This window comes from Alligator mississippiensis, chromosome 8 (genome assembly GCF_030867095.1).
Source record: "Alligator mississippiensis isolate rAllMis1 chromosome 8, rAllMis1, whole genome shotgun sequence".
Classification (NCBI taxonomy): Eukaryota; Metazoa; Chordata; order Crocodylia; family Alligatoridae; genus Alligator; species Alligator mississippiensis.
Window position 1 is genome coordinate 18,572,734 of NC_081831.1, and position 22,666 is coordinate 18,595,399.

Here is a 22,666-nt window from a genome sequence, read left to right on the forward strand (position 1 = left end):
AGTACTGCGTCCAGTACTGGGCACCGCACTTCAAAAGGGATGTGGCCAGCCTGGAGAGGGTTCAGAGGAGGGCCACCCGCTTGGTCAGAGGGCAGCAGGACAGGCCCTACGAGGACAGACTGAAGGACCTGAATCAGCAAGAGGAGGCTGAGGGGGGACCTGGTGGCTGCCTACAAGCTCATCAGGGGAGATCAACAGCAAATAGGCAGAGCCCTTTTCTCCCCAGCACCACCTGGGGTGACAAGGAACAATGGTCATAAGCTGATGGAGAACAGATTTAGGTTGGAGATCAGAAGGCAATGTTTTACAGCTAAGGTGGCCAAAATCTGGAACCAACTTCCCAGGGAAGTGGTCCTCGCCCCTATCTTGGGCAAATTCAAGAGGAGGTTGGATGATCACCTGTCTGGGGTCTTGTGAACCCAGCATTCATTCCTGCCTGTGGCAGAGAGTCAGGCTAGATGATCTGTTCAGGTCCCTCCTGACCCTAGCTACTATGAAACAATGAATGCATTAAGCAGGCTGTTACCAGCAACACTGTATTCAATGGCACTTTCATTTCAGCGAGGAGTTGGAGTGCTGTGGTAGGTTATGTGCTGAGCTGAGAGTCAAGAGATACTGGGTTTTATTCTCAGGTCTGTCACTGGCTTGCTGGGTGATCCTGATTAAGTCCTTCCACTTTCTGTGCCTCAGTTTCCCTGGTGGTACAATGATGGTAACAATATCTGTCTCTTTTGTAGAGCAATTTGAGTTCTCCAGATTAAAGGTGTGATATAAGAATGAAGTACTATTATTTCATATGTAATCCCAGTTGAATACCTTTGTCATCTGCAGAAGGGGACAATGTTCTCACTGAGCTCTTTTGAACCCAAGGGATGTGATTCTTAGTTTCTCTGAACCTTGTAGTCATGTTCTTGCCAATGAAGGGAATGGATGAAGTAACGCTGGATCAGTATGTTGGTGTGCTGCTTGCACTGTATAATGGTCTGGATGTCTGTGCAAGATGCTGGGCAGTGGATCATTGAGTCAAAGGTGAGTTCCACTGTCCCGCTGAAAATATTGACCAAGAGCTGACACTGCTTATGTTGCCATGCTGTTCCATGCATGCAAACAACTGCAACACAAGGGCCATTCTTGAGAAACACTGAGTTTTCTCTGGTTTGACTAGGACAAAAATCTGTGGGAAGAAGATAGAACAACACTGTGGTTATAAATGTTCCCATCTGGAACGTTGCCACATTCAAACTGGGGCAGTGGCAGGCGAGCAAAGGGTGTGACGCCTTGCACAGACAGCTAGTATGTATAAGAGGCAGCTATTTATTCAAGAGAGTAAGTTGAGGCTGTTGTTAAACAAGGGTGGACTTAAAAGAAAACAAAAAACCCCCCTCTTTCTCTGCTTTTAGATAATGTTTGTCCGGCTTCTGGAGAAGAACTGACTTGCATTTCTTTGGTTTCATCGCTGTCCCTCAGAAGCAGTCACCCTGCAAACACTTGTCAGACCACAGAAGATGTGTGGATTTATTATGAGGTTTCTGAGGTCCACTCCAGCCCTTACCCCTCCTCAGCTGAGAGCTGCTGGGATTCTCCCTTGCCTTCCCAGACTTTGTATGCAATGGGCAGCTGAAATATTTCTGAGCACTTTTCCTGTAAGATTTAACAACCCTCCTGCAAAAATCAGGTGTTTTTTTATGACCTAGCCACATCTGTACCAGACCTCAACCACAGTCCTGGTCTCTGTTCTTTATGCTGCCCTGGCTATTGTTTCTGTTTCTGTCAGGAAAAGAGCATATTTGCCATTGCTTTAGAAGGTGTGTGTGCCAACATACAGCTCTTCCCTGAGGACGAGGGTTCATCGTTCTCTTCTTAAAGAAAGATTAAATTATCAAAAGACCATTCCCTTCAAAGAATTAATTGTCAGCATGTGAGTTGGGGCTAACAGAGATTTCAGAGGTAACTATAATGAGATTTCACATTTGAAGGGGTTTTTTTGCAGCATGGGGTAGCTGTCAGAAGGCTTCTGCTTTTCTAGTGGGTGATATCTTAATGGCTGATATCTATTTATGGACAAACTGTAGTGAGAGTACAAGGGGTAGGCCACATTCTGCACCTTCTGTGTTCCAGGGGCCCGGCCTGTTCTGAGCCATGCATTCAGACATCAGTTACACCAAAAGGGCTGGAAGAACCAAGCAAGACCTTGAGTTTACCTCTGATTTGGTTCTTTTATTCCTCTTGGAAGTGCTGGGCCGCTAGTATCTGGATGAGAAGGTGATCTTATCCACATGTAATAGCTTTGCCTAGAGCAGGGGTGGGCAATTATTTTGCATAAAGTGGGGAGAGCCGCTTACTGTGTTTTGGCAAGCCATGGAAGGCTGCATGGGCAGATAAATATTAATTTTCTAAATTTTTTAAGGGACCCGCAGGCCAGATAGAATGGCCTGGCAGGCTGCATCCAGCCCACAGGCCACATTTTGCCCACCCCTGGCCTAGAGAGTCACAGAGCCGGTGAGGGTCCTGTTTATACACTAGCCCATTTTTTTGTAACGTCAGTCATCTCCTTACATCCCCTAACAATTACACTCTAGCACGCGGAGTTGTTTTGCTGCTGTGTCCATAATCCCTGCTGTGGTAAGGAAGAACCATCAAGGGTGAGTCCATTCTGCTACACGGACTGGTAAGACTGCACTGTAAATTCACGTGTGACCATCATGCAGCTTCTGCATACAGAATGGCAAGCAGGAGGGTAAAGCTAATCATGAGACCCTCTTTACATTTCTGCGGTACCTTCTGCTCAAGGATGACAATCAGCTTTACAAGCTTTTACTAATCAAGTTACCTCATACTCCACAGGTATCCCCATTTTACAGAGGAAGAAACCCAAAGAAGTAAATTAAGTGACTTAATCAAGGTTAAGATGAGCTACTGCCAATGCTCAGAATAGAAATCAAGTTGCCTATTTGTCTTATCCTTAGCCCTAAGAACATCTTTTAAATAAATGGCTGATAAATTTATGAAAAATCTTCTAATCAAAGAAGCATTTTCTATCACTGGTGGCGTTACAAATGCAAAAAAGCTGTCAAATAAGTATTCATGTTTCTAACTACACAATATGTGACTGGAACAGTGTTAGAAAACATGATCCCTCCTGTATAAATCATGAATCATTGTACAGAGTCCTATTTGTAAACTCAGGCACTGGCATCTAGTGTTCAAAAGGTCTCAAATTATTCCCTGATGCTTTAGGCAAGCAGCAAAACACAAATCATATGGGGCCAGCTTCTCTGAACTTTGCCAAGTTTTTATTCAAAGCCTCATTCCTGAGTAAGCAATGAGTAAAAGTTGAGGATCCCAGAATTTAGCCTGACAGAGACCTGAAGGAAAGCCTTCATTCCAACAGTTTATTCTAAGCAGTATAATTTCCATCAGGCAGATTTGACCCAGTGCTATAATTACGTCTGTAACCACAGAGCCTCACTTGCTTTTGTTACATTTCCTCAGTCATATACTTTTCTCTGTATCGACCAAGAACGGAAACAACATGAGCCCCCATCTCTGTGTTGACTCCAAATTATTTGTTACAAGGGCTCTGGAAACACCCAGAGGCAGATCCAGGATTTTGAAAAGGAGTGTAAAGGATCAGCAAACAGAGGGGAGCAACAAACACTAGGGCAGGCAACGTGGTCTGCCTGCCCCAGTGTTGGGGAAGGAGGTGGGGGGGGATGCAGGGAGTTGGGGTGCTGCACCCCCCCAACTCCCTGCCCCCCGCCCCTCCTTCTCCAATACTGGGGCAGACAGACCACACTGCAGGACCAGCACCCGGGGATTTGTTTAATTTTAAATAACTTGTCCATGATAAGTTTCTTGCACCTTACTCTGAAGTTTCTGGCACTCCTAGGGACAAAAGTCCTGGGCAAGAGGGTCCCTTGTTTGATGTGGCCAGGGAGTGCCTATTTTATTCCCTGTTGTGTAGCTGAAAAAGTAGTCATTCCAGATTATACTGATTGACTTTTTATTGACAAATTCTGATTTTGTTGAAAGAAATATTCCTCTTGCTGTAAAACTGCCATTAAACTTCAAATGTGAAAAGCACGATGTGTACATGTCTGGAAATGCATTTGTTAAATGTCCATGCAAGTCTGTGTGCGTGCATCATGTATTTGTACATGCATTTGCATGTGGGGAATATTTTACCATTCTATTCTGATGTTGCCTTTTTTCCTTTTCTTCAGTGTGTACTGTCCTTTCCCATGCTACAAGATTTTAGCTATTGTTATCAGTGCCTGCAAGGCGTAACTAAACCATTGCTGACGAGAGCACCCGACTAATCATTTTAAGATAAAACCAACTGGAGTAACTGAGCTTTTCATCCAACATGAAAAGAGCAGAAGCTAAATTTGAGACAAAAGCAAAAGTTTAACAAGTTACATTGATCAAAGAGTTTTCAAAGGAACATTCAATTATATCTGCAACACCTAAATGGAAAGGTTGTTCTTTTATTTATTTATTTTGCGATAAAGAGGGTTATTAGGTCTTGTTATCTCCTTTCTGTTTTAATGCATTCTGCTCAAACACACAGTGAAAGCTCTGCTTTGTGAAGAAGGAAGCAGCAAGTGAAAAAGAAAGATTAAAATTAGGTTAAAGGATAAAAAAAATAGAGAGTGCATGTTAGAGTCAAAACTTCCTTGTGTAACTACTGATGCGTTCAAATGATGAGAACAGACTGCGATTACAGTGCAACTCAACTTTGCTACTCCAAGTGGCTGGCTGTGATCTTTCTGCAGACAACTGAAATCGTTTCAGAGTTATGAATTTGGAAACGAACCATGCAAAAAGAGATTACTGCTTTAGGATTCATCACATGTACTGCATGAAAAATGAGAAGTCTGTGCATGCTGGAATGAAATTGGTGGGGGGAAATGGGGAATTGTAGACTTGGGAAACTGAGATTTTGCTAGAGGGAGAAGATGCTGTATCCAGATGCCAGGTTGTGGTTTAAGGTTACTGAGCATCTGTGGTAAGAAGGCTCTCAATTTTTATAGCCCTCCATCCTAGTCCTTTCCCTGACTCCAACCATATTTTTTCCATGTCCTCATCTTATTAGTCACATTTTTTATACTTAGGGCCTGATACCAAGATAACTCAAATCAATGGGAATTTTTCCATTGACTTCAACGGGCTTGGTTTTAGCCTGACCAGTAAGCATTTTAAGGGTCGGCTTCTGCTCTTAGTTACCCTGGAGTAAAAATAGTTTTTACCAGTTGTTTATAAATGGTGTCAATTTAGCTTTTCACTGATGGAAGTAAGAGAACAATCTCATTCTTGGGACGGCTTTAGTGGTTAAGAGGCAGCATCATATTATGAAAAAGCCTGAGGCAAGACCTTAGTGATCTGTTTCAAATACTATGAGAAGAATATTCAATCTGTCCTCCTTTCCGAAACCAAACTCAACCCCAAGTTTCTAAGTTTCTGAATGGTTAGAGCATTCTTTCATGACTTACACACACAGATCTCTGGGTTTTGGGCAAAAGCTGTACATTTCAAAGTACACAGCACACTAGGGGAATGTTCAGCAAGGAGCAGGATGGCTGGAAATTGTAGAATACCAAAATGATTATAAAACTGGGCTGGAGAGTCGTACACACTTGTGTGATATGAGTAGCTCAGAAAGGGCTGGTGCAGCAAACTCTGTCTGCTTATCTGAAAGGATCCCAAGTGGTAAGCCTTTGTGGATCACTTACCTAACTGGGTTTGCAGAGAGGAACAAGCAGAGGTCCATAATATGGTCAGAAGATGGTGTGGACATCTTAAAAACCCACATTCAAAGCCCTTTATGCTGCTAGATGGGAGCAATGGGTCTTTGGTTTCATGAGAATAGAGCCTTATCAGGGTAAGAGTGACTATAGGCAGATTCGATTGTAGGTACTTCTATTGTAGTTTAATTTACATTGTGTAAACCACTGGTGAATGGTTTTGCAGCTTCCCCTTACTGCCCAATCCACAGACAATATGAGACCATTATAGCCAGAATTAAGAAGCCTCACCCCTTTATTCCCAGCTGCGTAGCTATGGAGGTCCCCAATGTCAACCAAAGTGGCATTCATCACAACTGCATGCAGTATTCTCCACTTCCTGTCTTAAAATGGCCGTGTGGCATTACTGTGTATTAATCCACTGAAAAGGAAAATGCCCCAGTGATGGCATTCCCCATTCCAGTGGAGGATGAAGTGATCACTTCATATAGACTTCTAAGAAGGCATTGTGCTTTAGAATCCCTCAGAAGGAAAAGTGGCACAGATATGCAAATGTTATTTAGGATGGCATTAGGTAAAAGAAGAAAAGAACTATCTTGCACAGTTCAGCTTTTAATCACTTGCATTGTTCTGTCATCTTGAACTAGATGAAACAGCAAAGGATATATCATTCATATTAATAGAAAGTGGCTTGTTACAATCAGCACAGGGTGGTAGGAATATACTAAAGGAATTGGGAATAATAGTGACGTTATAGGGGGGGGAAAAGTGCTGCACTTCATTGTGATAGTTACACCTGATTTAGCTTCTGAAAGAAGAGAAAAAACCAAGACATTAAACCTCTTATCATCCTGATAGAGCTGTATTGGAAAAAAAACCCTGTTATTTGGCAGCATATGGGTTTATTAACTTCTAAAGGGGTGCGTGTTTGAATGTGATAGGGAAAGAAGCATTCGTCAGAATGTTCATTGGATCAAAAGACAAATTAATCCTTTGAAGAAACCTAGCATTTAAAATCTGCAACTTAAAATAATCCATCAGGATACAGGCTGAGCCACAGGGATGCAGTCTACTACTTTTCATCACCAAGAGAAGATAGGTTTGGGCACAACTCCTATCCCAGGGCTATATCTGTGTGTGAATAGGTATGTCTGAGGTGAATGAAGCCTCATAAAATTAAGATGGAAAGAATGAAGTATAATTAGCTGGAGGAGGGGGCCTATCATACTAGGCTTTTAAATTTAAAACGCAGGAGAAACCATTAGTTCTTCTAGTTTCCCCTCTGTACAGTACAGCCTAGGGAATTTCATCCAGCTCCTGTATTGAAATCAATAACTTGTATTTGATTAATGCATGTCATCCAGTCCTGATTTAAAGAGCTCAAGAGAGACAAGCCACTATTCTCAATGGGTGATTGACCCACTGGTTTCATTGGGCTCACAGTAAAACAATCGCCCATTGAGAATGGCTCAGCCTGTATCCTGTATATCAGTCTCAGATATTCTTGGTACTTGTTCCTCATCCACTGGGAATCCCATGAGCATCTTTTGCATGGTTAGAATTGTCCTTTGAGAGTCAGCCAAACTTCTTCCACATACTCTGGCTCCCAAAGTAGACTTCTAAAACCAGACTTATTGAATGATGCACTCCTTAAGAACTGCTGTTAAAATATTGTGCATCTCAGAGTACAGCATCTCTTGACTTTTAAAATGTGAAGAGCAAGGGCATACGCGGACAACTTCTGATCTCACCTCTGTAACCTCACTGGGGCTTCAAACACAAAAATATTTTGACTACAAAGTAACTTTATGCTGTAGTAAAAATGGACGTGATGTATTTCGCACAGCTTCACACTTTTGTAGATTACTCTGCTCTGGGGTAAATCATCCCTCAGAAAGTGAAGAGTAACACCAGTGTATGTTACACTAGTATCCTGGTCATGTGTCTGCTCCCCGACTCAGTTTCATCCAGAGCAACCCATTTGCTCAGTGCACTAGCTCCCCTGCCACCTAGTGGCCGGCCACCATAGTGTGTTCACGGTGGATAGCAAACGCAAACAGTAGAGTTGTGTCTCTACAACAATAAACTACGAAGTAAATTACTCTTGGACAATCCTGTTGTAGGTCTAGACCCTGAACTGCTGTCTAATGGTCATTGTCAATGCTCAGAATGGGATGAAGTTCTCTTGAACTGACCTAAAATCTTTCAATAATACGATGGACTGAAAAACTGCTAAAATATTTCGGTGATTTTTTAAAATGTCATTGACACTTTAGATATAAGTATACATGACTCATAGACCAGACAAGGAATCCTTTAATCTATTAGAGTCAGTAAGAGGGATCTGGCTCTCTATTTAAGAAGTAGGCTTTCAGTTATTTAACCTGGATTGTTCTTATTCCCTGGCCCGCTGCTTCCTCTGAGATATCTTCTCTTCTCCAAGGCAGTTAATTGAAAATGAGCCTTTTGGCCACAATGGAGTTACATCCTATCTTGCACTGAAAATGAAATACACAAGTGGCAGGTATCCAGATGGGAAAGTAACAGCCCATGTTGTATTAATCTAGCAAATAATGTAAACACAGGGCTCCACAGTACTGTTTCCCATTTATCTTTGAGAGTACATAGGTAATTGAAGCATCTCTAACTATCCATCCTATTCCTGAGGTTTTGGTCACTTTGGTTTCTAAGCATTTTTGCAGGTTTTAAAATAGACCAATTAGAGCAATGACGCTACAAACTCAATATCCATATTGGGCTCTTACCAATTATTTCCTTGCTACAGGATATATCAGGTAGAGCATTCTTGAAGTGCTGATGCATGAACCTGATGTAGCCTGGTAAAATTCACTCCCTTGTACAGTACTAAAAAGCATATAGGACATTGGTGATGTGTAGAGGGTGGATGCAGGTGCACGTGCACCCCGTGAGCTTAGCAGTGCACTCCCTGCAAAAAGCACTGCCGATACTGCCAGTGGAGCCTGCGGCAGTCACCACTCAACCCCCCCTCACCACTGACACCACTGGAGGCATTTGTAGACAGATTACCACTGGCTGCCGCTGCCGGCGGTGTCTGCAGGTGGTCTCCAACTGCTGGTCGGCCCTTGCCACCCCCCTGCCACTGCCACTGCTGCAGCCACCTGTGGGACCTCTCCACTCACCGCTGCCACACTTCTGCCTCTGACACTGCTGACACCGCCTGGAGGAACTCACCATGCGCCCCCCCCCCAAGCATCCAGGGGCACACAACATTCATAATATAGGATATATCCTTGCATAGTGAATTAGTCCTGCCTTGGTTTTGGGTTTAGAGAGAGAGGATTCAACTAATGTGCTACCAGATATAAGGGTTAATCCAGACAGACGTGTGGTCTAGTGGCTGGAACACTGCCTGCAAGTCAAGAGCAGAGTTCTCTTTCCAGCTCTTCCATTGACCTGCTTTGTGACCTTGTGCAAGTTGCTTCCCCTATCTGTCTCCTCTATCCTATCTCTCCTTTCATCATTTTGAAAAGAATTTGTTCAAACTGAACACTGTCTCTTGCTGTGTGTTTATACAGCTCCTTAAATGGGGTCCAGATCATCATAGGACCTTCTATGTACTAATATAATCCAAACATATCTGAGAAGAGGAAAGTAAGTTCTGAAGTGAGGCAGTATTGCCAGTAATAAATTTGTAGGAGACATGTCTTCCAAACATATCACAGAGGTGTCAGAGTTAGTGATTCCTTGGTTAAATCATTCAATCCAAAAATATATCATTTTTCACTGCAAGATGTATCTATTCATATAACCAGCAATTAAAAGATGTGCAGAGCTAGGGGCAAGGAAGACCAAATATTTTTTTTCTTAGACAGCCACTGTAACACATGGGGATTCACAATGTCTTACACATTTAACCTCCAGCATTTAACCTGTAAGGCAGGACAGAGCTGTCTTCCCCATTGTACAGATGGGTAGCTGAGATGAACTGACTTGCCCAAGATCACTCAGGAAGTTTGTGCTAGAGGAGGAGAAATAATCGGGTCTCTGGATATCCAAACTAGTGCCCTAACCACTGGTCCTTCCTTCCTGGCAGAGAGCTGCTGTTTCATACTATTTGTGTTTGTAACTTCTACTCTATTCATAGTGTGCACATGTCTCTCAAGGGGAACGCAGTGCTGTGGTATGGAACTTTTTAAATCAAATCCTACATAAAGAGACATTTTAATCAAAATATTAATGCTATTGCAAAACTGCATCTCTGGAGACTCAAATCCTCCACTTACCCCCAGAACCAACTCAGAAAAGCAGTGTTCCCCATAGTGGCCTGCCACTAGGAGAACTGTGACATCAGGAACCACTTCTGAGCATCTTCTTTTCCACTATTCATTCAGTCCTTAGCCTCTGTGCCAGAATAGCTAACAAAGCTCTCAATGGCCTTGTGCTGCAGATCCCACTAAATTAGTTTTCTGTGTGTCAGCCTAGAAGCCATCAGATGGTAACTCTTCACTAGGTTTCATTTTAACCTAGCCCAGTTGGGCTGTGGATGAAAGGCTTTATATCCCATGGGCAATCTGAGTCATCTCTTCCTCCCTGTCTTGATTTCATTCTGATTTTCTTGGGAAGGGACTAGAAAACATTGCTTTCATGTCTGCCAGATAGCTGACAGTCACAGCAAGCTCTTTGAAAAATGTAATATTTCAGTTGAGGTTACTGGCAGGGTGATCTGACCAAAACCAAGTGTTATGTCTTGGTACTAAAATAGGGAATATATCTGCTTCCTCATTCCCGCAGGGACTATTTTAAGCATCAAACACCACAGTGTTAGTTATCCACCAAAAAAAAGATCAGCATCTTGTCTTGCTGTTCTGGATGTTAAATTTGCAGGATTAGAGCTGCTTTTAAGTTTCTATGTAGCCATTCGCAAAAGAATATTTCTGGGGAAGTGGGGTACCTGAGTGGTTGTGGGCAGTGACAATGTACTTACCACTGTAGAACTGGTTACACACAGTTTCCAGAGCAGGTCACATGGGTAAAATGACTTTGGTAGCTGCTTGTCCACATCATAAATACTTCCCGTCTTTTGGCATAACCAGTGGGGGTTGGAATAAGCTCCAATCTGGAATAGCTGGAAGGCTGAAAGTCAGGATTGATGTGCATTGGCATATCTGGGGAAGGGAGGGAGGTGGCTCTCAAGGGAATTAGAGGTAGGGCCACTGTCAGAGCGAGAATCCAGATTCAGATGTCCTGTACTTAGGGGCAGGTTTAACTCATGATTTGATCCATTATAAAAAGGCCATTTGTAAAATTCAGATCCTGGTTTTTGTTTAGATTTCCAAGGTCAGAACATGTTCTGCGGGGTGCCAGTCTATCCTGAACTGGAATTACAGTGGTTACAACTAAAGGACATGAGCAGTGCTGTGTGGAAGCCTAAGAATGGGCCAGATGTACTCCAGGCTAGGGGTGAGGTATTCTGGCATGCTTGTTTCTGGAATGAGCAGGAAACAGAAGTGGAACAACAAGACTGAGAGACACTGTCACTTGTATTGTGTGTATAGGAGAAACTGGTCATAAATGTCTCCCTGTACCCTTGGTTTGTTTCAAAATTCAAGCCACTAGTCCCTTCCTAAGAATTCAAGTTACCTCAACATTTTTTTTTTTTTAAAGAAATCTTTCTCCTAATATGGAAAGGACTTCACCCAAAAATGAGATCTTGTCCAAAGTTACTACCATAGAGTAAGCATTAAAGAGGGAAAATATTTAGGACTTGTTGGATGCTATTGTATTACCATCCAGCAGCACCTTTTAAATAATTCATTGTAGCCTCTCCAGAAGGGGTTGCAATGCATTTTGTCAATTGTAAGTGAAAATTTCCTGTTTTATTTGGGTGAAGGAACGTCAGTTAATCATGTTGCACAACACACGGTATGGCTGTTTTAAGATTACATGATGGAATTCTGCCTTTAATGAACTTTTTTGTGTGTATTCCAAGCAAATTAGTTTGAGTACAACTGGCTTATCTTCAATTATCCTCTTATCAGAATGTAAAGCAGTTAGAATGGGCTGGGGTTAATTAGTGTGCAATAGAGAAAGGAAAAAAAACTTCAGCTTCAGAAACCTGCCAGGCACCAGACAGGTAGAAAGATTCAAAGCTGGCCAGTGCCAGGAGTGGGAGAACTTCAAAGACTTCAGTTGAGCATCTCAAGGTCCAGTTAATCATAATGATCCAGAATGACTGGTCCAGAAAATAAATGTCTTCCAGGGGAGTTCAGTGGAACCTTTTTAAAAAGCTTATGTTTCCTGGCCCATGAACTGTACTTGTATTATAACAACCCAGAGGGGCCAAACAACGTTGTACTGACACCTAGCCCTAGGCCTGAAGGAGCTAAATAGACCAGACAGGCAAAGGGAAAGCAGAAGCTTAGAGGGGGAAAGTGATCTGCCCAGCACCATTCAGTGGATCAATGGCAGAAATCAACATCCTGACTCCTCATCCAGTACTGAGTGTACTATAGTGCACTGCTGCTGAGCCCAAGGACTGGTAAATCCTGCTGTACTTAGAAATTCCTCCTGTCATAGCAAGCTTGGAAGTCTTGTGTTTGTCTTCCCTTTCCCACATTCACAGAGCTAACTATGTTAACTAATCAACTCTAGAAATGCTACCCTTCCAATTCTACTACATTGGACAACTGTGCAGTTTGTCCATACAACAGGCCCGCCTTATACCTACTTTGCAAAGCACGTGGAGATCCAAATGGAAAGCACTAAAATATTCTAAAGTGAAGCTTCCATTGACATGGGAACTTGACAAGAGTCATTATCTCCATTTTAGAGATGAAAAATCAGGCGCAGAAAAGGAGAGTGACTTGCCCAAGGTCACAGCCAAGGTCGAGACCCAATTTTTCATCTTCTGGCTCTGTACTCTTACCTCCAGGCATGGACTGAAGGACACCAGGCCTAACACGCACTGGAGAACATTACAGGTCCACATATTGTTGGGGGTTTTTTTAATGAAGTAATTAGATTTATATGTTTAAATAGGGTTTGAAACCTTTTTAATTTTTTTAATTAGTTTTCTTTACAACTTTGCCAGATACACCTTTAAAGAAAAGAATGATAAGCCCAAAACACTAGTCTCTTCTGATTTACATACATCAAGATTATCAAGCTGTTCCCACTCCACTAGGACAAAAGCCTGGATGCTCTGAGAAGCTATGCTGGAGAACTCAGATTGCTTCTGCAGAGGCTTGAACTTCTTTCATAATTTTGCAGACAGTCTTGAGAAGTGTCTGGTTTCTGGGTTTTGAAATATTTTTCACCCTGCTGCCAAGGAAGGGAAGAAAACCACCTTTGAACAAGCTCTGAAACCCAAGTAGAGAGTGTCGTGGAACATTTACTTTTAAGTACAATAATGTTTAGGTTACAGACTCTAATCCCCGGGACCTCTCTCAGCGTGGCGTCTTGGGGAAAGGGGGCATTTAGAGCAGGCCCAGTTGCTTTGGTGACGCATGCTAAGTTCTCAGAGGGAATTGTGCTCTCATTTCTTCAGAAGGATATTTTAAGAGAGAGAGGGCCCGGACGGGAAATACATCCTAACAGATGTGTAATATCATTAAAGCCAACTCTAATATAATCTAAGCCACAGTTTGGTGTATTAATGCTTTGTTTATCTTTAAGCACAGATGGATATTTTTATTAGCATTACTTTGTTGATGCAGCTTCTAGAAAGGTTAGTCCAGGGGGCAGATGTCTATGTTATGAGAGCGCATTCACAGTGGGGAGACTAATCAGAAAGGTGCAGCCTTTCCATGAAATTTCAATTAGAGAATTAAACCTCATGAGTATGGGCAGCCAAGAATTGCCATTTAGCCCTTGGTAGCAATTAGGATCAATTGCAAAAGTTCCCTCTCTTAGAACAAACAGAATTTTGATCTAATGCTGCTGGATGCCCTACGTCTCAAACACTGCCTTCCCCTGGAATTAAACTCTGTCTCACTTTATGATAAATGAGAGTGGAGAGAGGGCAGAAGTTAATGTAGAAAGGGGTACCTTGAAAACCACTGACACTGGCAAGGACAAGGGAAGGGCAGGGGACTGGTATGGGCAGGTTTTGCATCTAGTCTCTTGGCCGATTTCCTTTTTAGGAGATACGATTCTAGGAATGAATGCTCATCTGCCGATTAATGCAAAGATAGCAATGCATGCTGGCGCTCAGATTCCATAGAGATTAAGGGTTTTGTGGACCCATTAGCATTGGAAACAATGAGTCTACCTACCCCTGGGGGTACATGGCTGACTGACTTTCTGCATTTGGTTGCGTCTCTTTGCAGAAAATGGAGACTGAAAAAAAAAGTAAAAAACTAACCATCAGAAGCTCATTACAGTCAATCGTAGGCTGTCCTTGGCTTCAATGGACGCAGCTTAAAAGGCTCTAGTCATTTTTCTGTAAGAAAGGATAATACTTATCCAGTATACAGGGCATGTCTGTAGCTTGCTGTGAAGAGCTGGGTAGTTCCTCCTTTCGCAGCACTAGCTATGTCATATGCCAGGCTGGTACAGAACTGGCCAGTTAAGTATATTAGACACTATACAGCTACAAGTGCAATACCCGTTGTTCTGGCTACTCGCTTCCCCCTTCATTGTTCCTGGGAACTGGGAAATGTCCCCACTCCCACAGCTTTCTTTCCATGCAAACCAGTGTAAAAGGGTAGTAATCTGATCTCTAACACAGATGAAGGAGATGGGGCCAGCTCAGGAGACTCAACCCAGATTATGATGTTAAGTGCAAGGGGGCCTCCCACCATCAGGAAATTTCCAGGCTTTGTTTGTCATTTCATTCTCATCTGCAGTTGAGTGAAAAATCTTTGAGGTTCTTAGGGCAGGAAAGCTCAAGAGTGACTCTTGTCTCCCTTAATCTCATAAGAGGCTTTTAAAGGTTTTTTTTTTTCCCCTGAAGGTGTCATTTAAGCACAGAGGATAGCTGTCATAGGGATTCAAAGCAATTCCTTCACAGCCAGGAAGAAGCAACATATATCCACTAGGCTGGTACAGAATTCCTCAGGCACCCAAGCAAGGAAATTGTATTTTAGGATTGTTTGTTAGAGAAGGGGATTGGGGGGGAGGGGAGTAACACCTGTGCAAGCCCTAGTAGCACATGGATAATCAAGCAAATGGTTAGGGTATGGATTTCCACAGAGGAATATTGTTCCTTAATGTAGTTGCATTAGAGTCTACTCCCCTGATTAAGCTTTCTTCCAAACACCTTTGTAAAGGAACTTCTACCATTGCATTTGTTAAAATGCTCCATTCCATTCTGAACCAGGACCTCTCTACTGAAATCAGCATCAAAGTAGCCTGACTCTCTCAGATGTACTAGGTACTGGTTCGTAGATTCATAGAAGTTAGGGTCGGAAGGGACCTCAATAGATCATCGAGTCTGACCCCCTGCATAAGCAGGAAAGAGTGCTGGGTCTAGATGACCCCAGCTAGATACTCATCTAACCTCCTCTTGAAGACCCCCAGGGTAGGGGAGAGCACCACCTCCCTTGGGAGCCCGTTCCAGACCTTGGCCACTCGAACTGTGAAGAAGTTCTTCCTAATGTCCAGTCTAAATCTGCTCTCTGCTAGCTTGTGGCCATTGTTTCTTGTAACCCCCGGGGGCGCCTTGGTGAATAAATACTCACCAATTCCCTTCTGTGCCCCCGTGATGAACTTAAAGGCAGCCACAAGGTCGCCTCTCAACCTTCTCTTGCGGAGGCTGAAAAGGTCCAGTTTCTCTAGTCTCTCCTCGTAGGGCTTGGTCTGCAGGCCCTTGACCATACGAGTTGCCCTTCTCTGGACCCTCTCCAGGTTATCCGCATCCTTCTTGAAGTGTGGCGCCCAGAATTGCATGCAGTACTCCAGCTGCGGTCTGACCAGCACCCGTTAGAGGGGAAGTATCACCTCCTTGGACCTATTCGTCATGCATCTGCTGATGCACGATAAAGTGCCATTGGCTTTTCTGATGGCTTCGTCACACTGCCGACTCACGTTCATCTTGGAGTCCACTAGGACTCCAAGATCCCTTTCCACCTCTGTGCCACCCAGCAGGTCATTCCCTAGGCTGTAGGTGTGCTGGACATTTTTCCTCCCTAGGTGCAGCACTTTGCATTTCTCCTTGTTGAACTGCATCCTGTTGTTTTCTGCCCACTTGTCCAACCTGTCCAGGTCTGCCTGCAGCTGTTCCCTGCCCTCCGGCGTGTCCACTTCTCCCCATAGCTTTGTGTCATCTGCAAACTTGGACAGAGTACATTTGACTCTCTCATCCAAGTCACTGATGAAGACATTAAAGAGTATCGGTCCAAGGACCGAGCCCTGCGGGACCCCACTGCCCACACCCTTCCAGGTCGAGACCGACCCATCCACCACGACTCTCTGGGTGCGGCCCTCTAGCCAATTCGCCACCCACCGCACTGTGTAGTCATCCAAGTCACAGCCTCTTAACTTGTTCACCAGTATGGGGTGGGATACCGTATTGAAGGCCTTCCTGAAGTCTAAGTATACGACATCCACCCCTCCTCCTGTGTCCAGGCGTTTCATAACCTGGTCATAGAAAGAGTCTAGATTGGTCAGGCACGATCTGCCCGCCACAAACCCATGCTGGTTTCCCCTCAGCATAATTTGTCCTGCCAGTCTCTCACAAATGTGAGCCTTGATAATTTTTTCAAAGACTTTGCCAAGGATGGAGGTGAGACTGACCGGCCTATAGTTGCCCGGGTCCTCCTTCCTCCCCTTTTTGAAAATGGGGACCACGTTAGCCCTTTTCCAGTCCTCCGGGACTTGGCCCGTGTGCCACGAGCGTTCAAATATTCCCGCCAGTGGCTCTGCAATGACGTCGGCCAGTGCCTTCAGCACCCTCGGATGGAGCTCATCCAGGCCTGCCGACTTAAAGGCATCCAGTTCTTCCAAGTGACTCTGCACCATCTCAGGGTCTACGCATGGAAGTCTGGCCTCTTGCTGCTGCCTCTCTACAACCCCAGTGAGAGACTTGTCGTGCCCCTCGCTTAGGAACACTGAGGCAAAGAACTCATTGAGGAGTTCAGCCTTGTCCCCCCTGTCCGTCACCAATTGTTTCTGGTATGGGGACAGACCTCACTTTTTCACTTGTAGGCCTCAAAACAATAGGGGAGGAGGAGCTTGGAAAAAAGCCAGAATTTCACCTAGTATCACTATATCAAAATGTATGCCACTGCTAGTTGTCCCCAGAGAATGCCTACGCCACGCCTGTCCCAGGAGCAATGCCACACTATGACGCTCAGCAAGTTACCCGGGGGGGGGGGGGGCGGGGGCAGGGGAGGTTGGAGCCAGCACTGTGCTGGTCCCAGCAGCCTTACCTGGGGTCCTGGGTGTCTCCTGGAGCTGCAACAGCGGTGATCCTGCCATGCAGAGCTGGGTCAGCAGCTGAGTGTGGCTCCAGCTGGCCAGGCTCTGGCTTTGGGCAGTGCGTGCTGCTGCCACGTGCACCACGCTGCCTTTTCTCTCCTGCGGGTTTTTTTTTTTTTGACCCCTGGATATCCAGGGGTCAAAAAAAAAACCCCAAAACAACCCTCCATGCTGCTCCCTTACAGCACAGAGAGCCACTGAACATGCAGTATGTGGTACCACAGACATGTCTGCAGTGCCACATACTGCATGGCCATGCTTGTCTGGACGCGGCCATGGAGTTAACCAGGTACTAGCAGACAAAATGGCAGGTTACAACATTGCACAGGCTAGTATATCTGTGCATGAAAGAGAGAGAGAGAGAACATTTTTTACTTCAAATGTTGGCTTGGCTCCATGATGTGAAGACTAGATGAACAGTAGTGCTTCTTCTTTCAAGGCTTTCAGCACTATCCTAGACATTGTCATTGCCTGCCCTGAAAGGCTCCAAATGCCATTGACTTAGCTCAGAGTAGCCCTGCTGTGAAGTCTAGTACCAAATGATTGGAGGAGGCAGTATCCAAACTCTCTTTTCATGTTGCATTTTCATAGCTAAGGACTTAGTATTGGCTACTACTTAATATATTGAACTTCTGTGCATAGCAACACAATCCTAACTGAGAATCCATAGTGTGGAGTTTGGGATAGACAACTGAGTTAGGATATATGAGGAGAAAACTGAAGCTTAGAGGTAGTAACTATCCTAAACTTCAGGTTCTTTGTGTGAATCTATAGCTTCAGCAGCATCCAAAGCTAAAACTAGTAGTTAAAGCAGGAGCCAGAGGGAAACATAGCTTTCCTCTCCTGAAAGTAGGTAGGAGTCCTTCAATCCCTCTCTGGCTTGGGTGAGAAAATGTCCCCTTTCCTCCTAGGCTGACAGGGTTTCAATTTGCTTTAATGACAGGTCAAAACCTAAGCAGTTCTCTACACAAATACATACAGTTGTGGGGTCATACATTGGTGTCTAGAGGTAAAGTGGCTGTGTGCTACACTGTACCAAATGATAGCCATTTCTTACAGGTGCCACCTCACCTCTCCCACCTCTCTCCCAAACATCCATGTCTCTTCCAGACCTTTACTGCAGGCTCCTCAGATCAAGAAAGCAGCATACAGTGGAAAGACCCTGGAAAGTCCTCAGAGGGAAAGGATGCTGCGCAATATCAACTAGGCTTTACTATCTGGAGCTGCAATGTCATTTTGCTCTAGGGTAAGGATCTGAACTTGGGGTCAGGACATGAAGGAAGATGGAGGGTTAGGACATAAAGGAAGATGGAGCTGTCTACTGTTCTAAAGGCAGACTGAGCAAACTCAAAGAGCCTCTTTCCCCAGGACTGTCCTGTGCTAAGAAGTCCATGTATTTCTAAGAGAATCTAACACTGGTGAAAAATGCAGGGTTCATAGATTCATAGATTCATAGATGTTAGGGTCGGAAGGGACCTCAATAGATCATCGAGTCCGACCCCCTGCATAGGCAGGAAAGAGTGCTGGGTCTAGATGACCCCAGCTAGATACTCGTCTAACCTCCTCTTGAAGACCCCCAGGGTAGGGGAGAGCACCACCTCCCTTGGGAGCCCGTTCCAGACCTTGGCCACTCGAACTGTGAAGAAGTTCTTCCTAATGTCCAGTCTAAATCTGCTCTCTGCTAGCTTGTGGCCATTGTTTCTTGTAACCCCCGGGGGCGCCTTGGTGAATAAATACTCACCAATTCCCTTCTGTGCCCCCGTGATGAACTTAAAGGCAGCCACAAGGTCGCCTCTCAACCTTCTCTTGCGGAGGCTGAAAAGGTCCAGTTTCTCTAGTCTCTCCTCGTAGGGCTTGGTCTGCAGGCCCTTGACCATATGAGTGGCCCTTCTCTGGACCCTCTCCAGGTTATCCGCATCCTTCTTGAAGTGTGGCGCCCAGAATTGCATGCAGTACTCCAGCTGCGGTCTGACCAGCACCCGATAGAGGGGAAGTATCACCTCCCTGGACCTATTTGTCATGCATCTGCTGATGCACGATAAAGTGCCATTGGCTTTTCTGATGGCTTCGTCACACTGCCGGCTCATGTTCATCTTGGAGTCCACTAGGACTCCAAGATCCCTTTCCACCTCTGTGCCACCCAGCAGGTCATTCCCTAGGCTGTAGGTGTGCTGGACATTTTTCCTCCCTAGGTGCAGCACTTTGCATTTCTCCTTGTTGAACTGCATCCTGTTGTTTTCTGCCCACTTGTCCAACCTATCCAGGTCTGCCTGCAGCTGTTCCCTGCCCTCCGGCCTGTCCACTTCTCCCCATAGCTTTGTGTCATCTGCAAACTTGGACAGAGTACATTTGACTCTCTCATCCAAGTCACTGATGAAGACATTAAAGAGTATCGGTCCAAGGACCGAGCCCTGCGGGACCCCACTGCCTACACCCTTCCAGGTCGAGACCGACCCATCTACCACGACTCTTTGGGTGCGACCCTCTAGCCAATTCACCACCCACCGGACTGTGCAGTCATCCAAGTCACAGTCCCTTAACTTGTTCACCAGTATGGGGTGGGATACCGTATCGAAGGCCTTCCTGAAGTCTAAGTATACGACATCCACCCCTCCTCCTGTGTCCAGGCGTTTCGTAACCTGGTCATAGAAAGAGACTAGGTTGGTCAGGCACGATCTGCCCGCCACAAACCCATGCTGGTTTCCCCTCAGCATAATTTGTCCTGCCGGGCTGTCACAAATGTGAGCCTTGATAATTTTTTCAAATACTTTACCAAGGATGGAGGTGAGACTGACCGGCCTATAGTTGCCCGGGTCCTCCTTCCTCCCCTTTTTGAAAATGGGGACCACGTTAGCCCTTTTCCAGTCCTCCGGGACTTGGCCCGTGCGCCACGAGCATTCGAATATTCCCGCCAGTGGCTCTGCAATGACGTCGGCCAGTGCCTTCAGTACCCTCGGATGGAGCTCATCTGGGCCTGCCGACTTAAAGGCATCCAGTTCTTCCAAGTGACTCTGCACCACCTCAGGATCTACGCATGGAAGTCTGGCGCCTTGCTGCTGCCTCTCTACAACCCCAGTGAGAGACTTGTCGTGCCCCTCACTTAGGAACACTGAGGCAAAGAACTCGTTGAGGAGTTCAGCCTTGTCCCCCCTATCTGTCACCAATTGTTTCTGCCCATTTAGCAGCGGTCCTATTCCTCCCTGGGCCTTCCTTTTACTCCCTATATATCTAAAAAACAATTTCTTGTTGTCCTTTACTTGGGTTGCCATTCTCAACTCCATGGTAGCTTTGGCCCACCTAACTGCCTCCCTACAAGCACAAGCAGAGGAGGTATATTCATCTTTAGTGATCTAACCCTGTTTCCACTTTTTATGTGCTCCCCTTTTGGCCCTTAGGCTGCCCTGGATTTCTCTGGTCAGCCATGGAAGCTTCCTGGCCCCCTTCCCTCTTTTGCCTCGCTCGGGGATTGTCTTGCTTTGTGCCCAAAGGATCGTTTCCTTTAGGCACAGCCACCCTTCTTGGGCACCCATCCCATCAAAACTCCTACTCCGCAGTGCTTCCTTGACTAATCGCCTGAGTGCAATGAGATCAGCTTTCCTAAAGTCTAGCACTTTCACCCTACTAGTTACCTTACCCACTCGCCGTCTTATGTTGAATTCTATTATAAGGTGATCACTGTCTCCCAGATAGCTACCGATCTGGAGGTCCCCTATCATGTCATCTCCCGTTGCCAATACCAGATCCAGTATGGCATTCCCCCTAGTGGGACCATGCACCTCCTGTGTCAGGTGGAGGTCCTGTACACAAGTTAGAAACCTGCGTGAGCAATGGGACCTTGCTGTCTGCGTCTCCCAGCAGATGTCCGGGTAGTTTAGGTCCCCCATGACTACCGCCTCTTTAGCTTTTAGGGTTGGCAGAACTGAAGACCAGTTCACCTGACAGAATAATAATTCAGCCCCACAAACTGTGCGGAGACAACTGCCTCCAAAAGCCTTTCACTTCTCCAGCTTCCTTCTTTCACAGGACTTGCTGGAGTTCAGTGTCCCTGAAGAAAGGCCTGTAAGACATGTAGCAAGTTCCACTGTTACACAAGAAAGATATATTTTGTGGGTGAATTCACAAGAGCTGTGGAGGAGAAAATGTATTTCTGTCATTAACAGGTGGAGAATGAAGCTAGCTTCGCTCATATGCTACGCATCAATTTGCATCATCTACTACAAAGATATTACAAATGAATCTGTCATCCTTTGCTGGCACTTGCCATAATAAATTATACAAATCTGGGGGCTGCACGAGGCAGCCCATGCCCAAAACGCCATCCATGAGTGCTTCAGTTTGAGGAACGTCTTTGCAAACATCTGTCGGTGTATGAGAAGAGATGGCAGGAGGGGGAGAAGAGGGAAAAGCCTGATTAGTGGATATTCCTGAAGTTTGGGGAACTCAGGAAGGAAGAAGGGAAAAAGAAACCAGGAGACTGACAGAGAGTATTTACTCTTCCTGCACACCATTGTGATTTGTTATACCTCTGCTTTCATACAATCGGATGGCTTTCTGGGTAGGGGGATCCTACGCTTAGTCATCTTGGCATTTTTAAAGACGATTGAAAAATCACTGGAAGTGTAGAGCCAGGAGTGGGAAAGATAAATAACACCAGGAAGCTGATCACTTCCCGTCTGTCATAAAATTTCATTAGTTCTGACAGTCTGTACAACATAAGCAATGAATGAATGCTAACTACACTTCCTCTCCATCTGCTTCCATATTTCACTCTCATCACTTAGCCTCAAGAAAGCAACCAGCATACAAGGCTTTAGGATTGAGGGCCTACTGGACCCATTCACACACTAAATTATAGTCAAACCCCCATTAGTATCATATTTGGGACAGAAATACTGAGGGGTTTAGGTTTAATATACATGATTTATCAAAGGCATTTTTACAGGCTGCATGCACAGTTGGAAAGGCTGAGCATTGAGCTATGAAGGTATATATGGGGATGACCTGTTTGCAGTTCAATGGATCGGTGAAAAGATAAAGAAAGGTGCTTGTCTTTCCAATGGCAAATCTTCTGCTTGGGTACTGGTGTTACTACCTCCACTCAAATAATGAGAAAATAAAGTCAGAGATAAATTGATCTCCACCCCAGTTTTATGCAACTCTCATGATTCTTGTGTTTCCATCTTCCACATGGAGACTGTGGCTTTAGAGCCCTAGGCTGTGTGTAGTCCATATTTCAGTTAGGTGTTCACATCGGTAGCATTAAGACTTCATTGAACTTTCCATCAGTTTCCAAAGGACACTATTATTAAAACACCCTTAATTTTTGAGTGTGTGGGAAGCTAAGACAAGCTAGGATCCTCTGATCTCTAATTATAACCTAAGGCTACTCACTGCAGCCACCCCCTCTCCTCCATCTTTCTTTTAAACCATGAGTAATGAAAATAAATAGCAGGAGGTCTATAATAATGACACAGAATGGGATGTTTTGATCATATAAATTGCTCACACTGTTGCAATGCAGG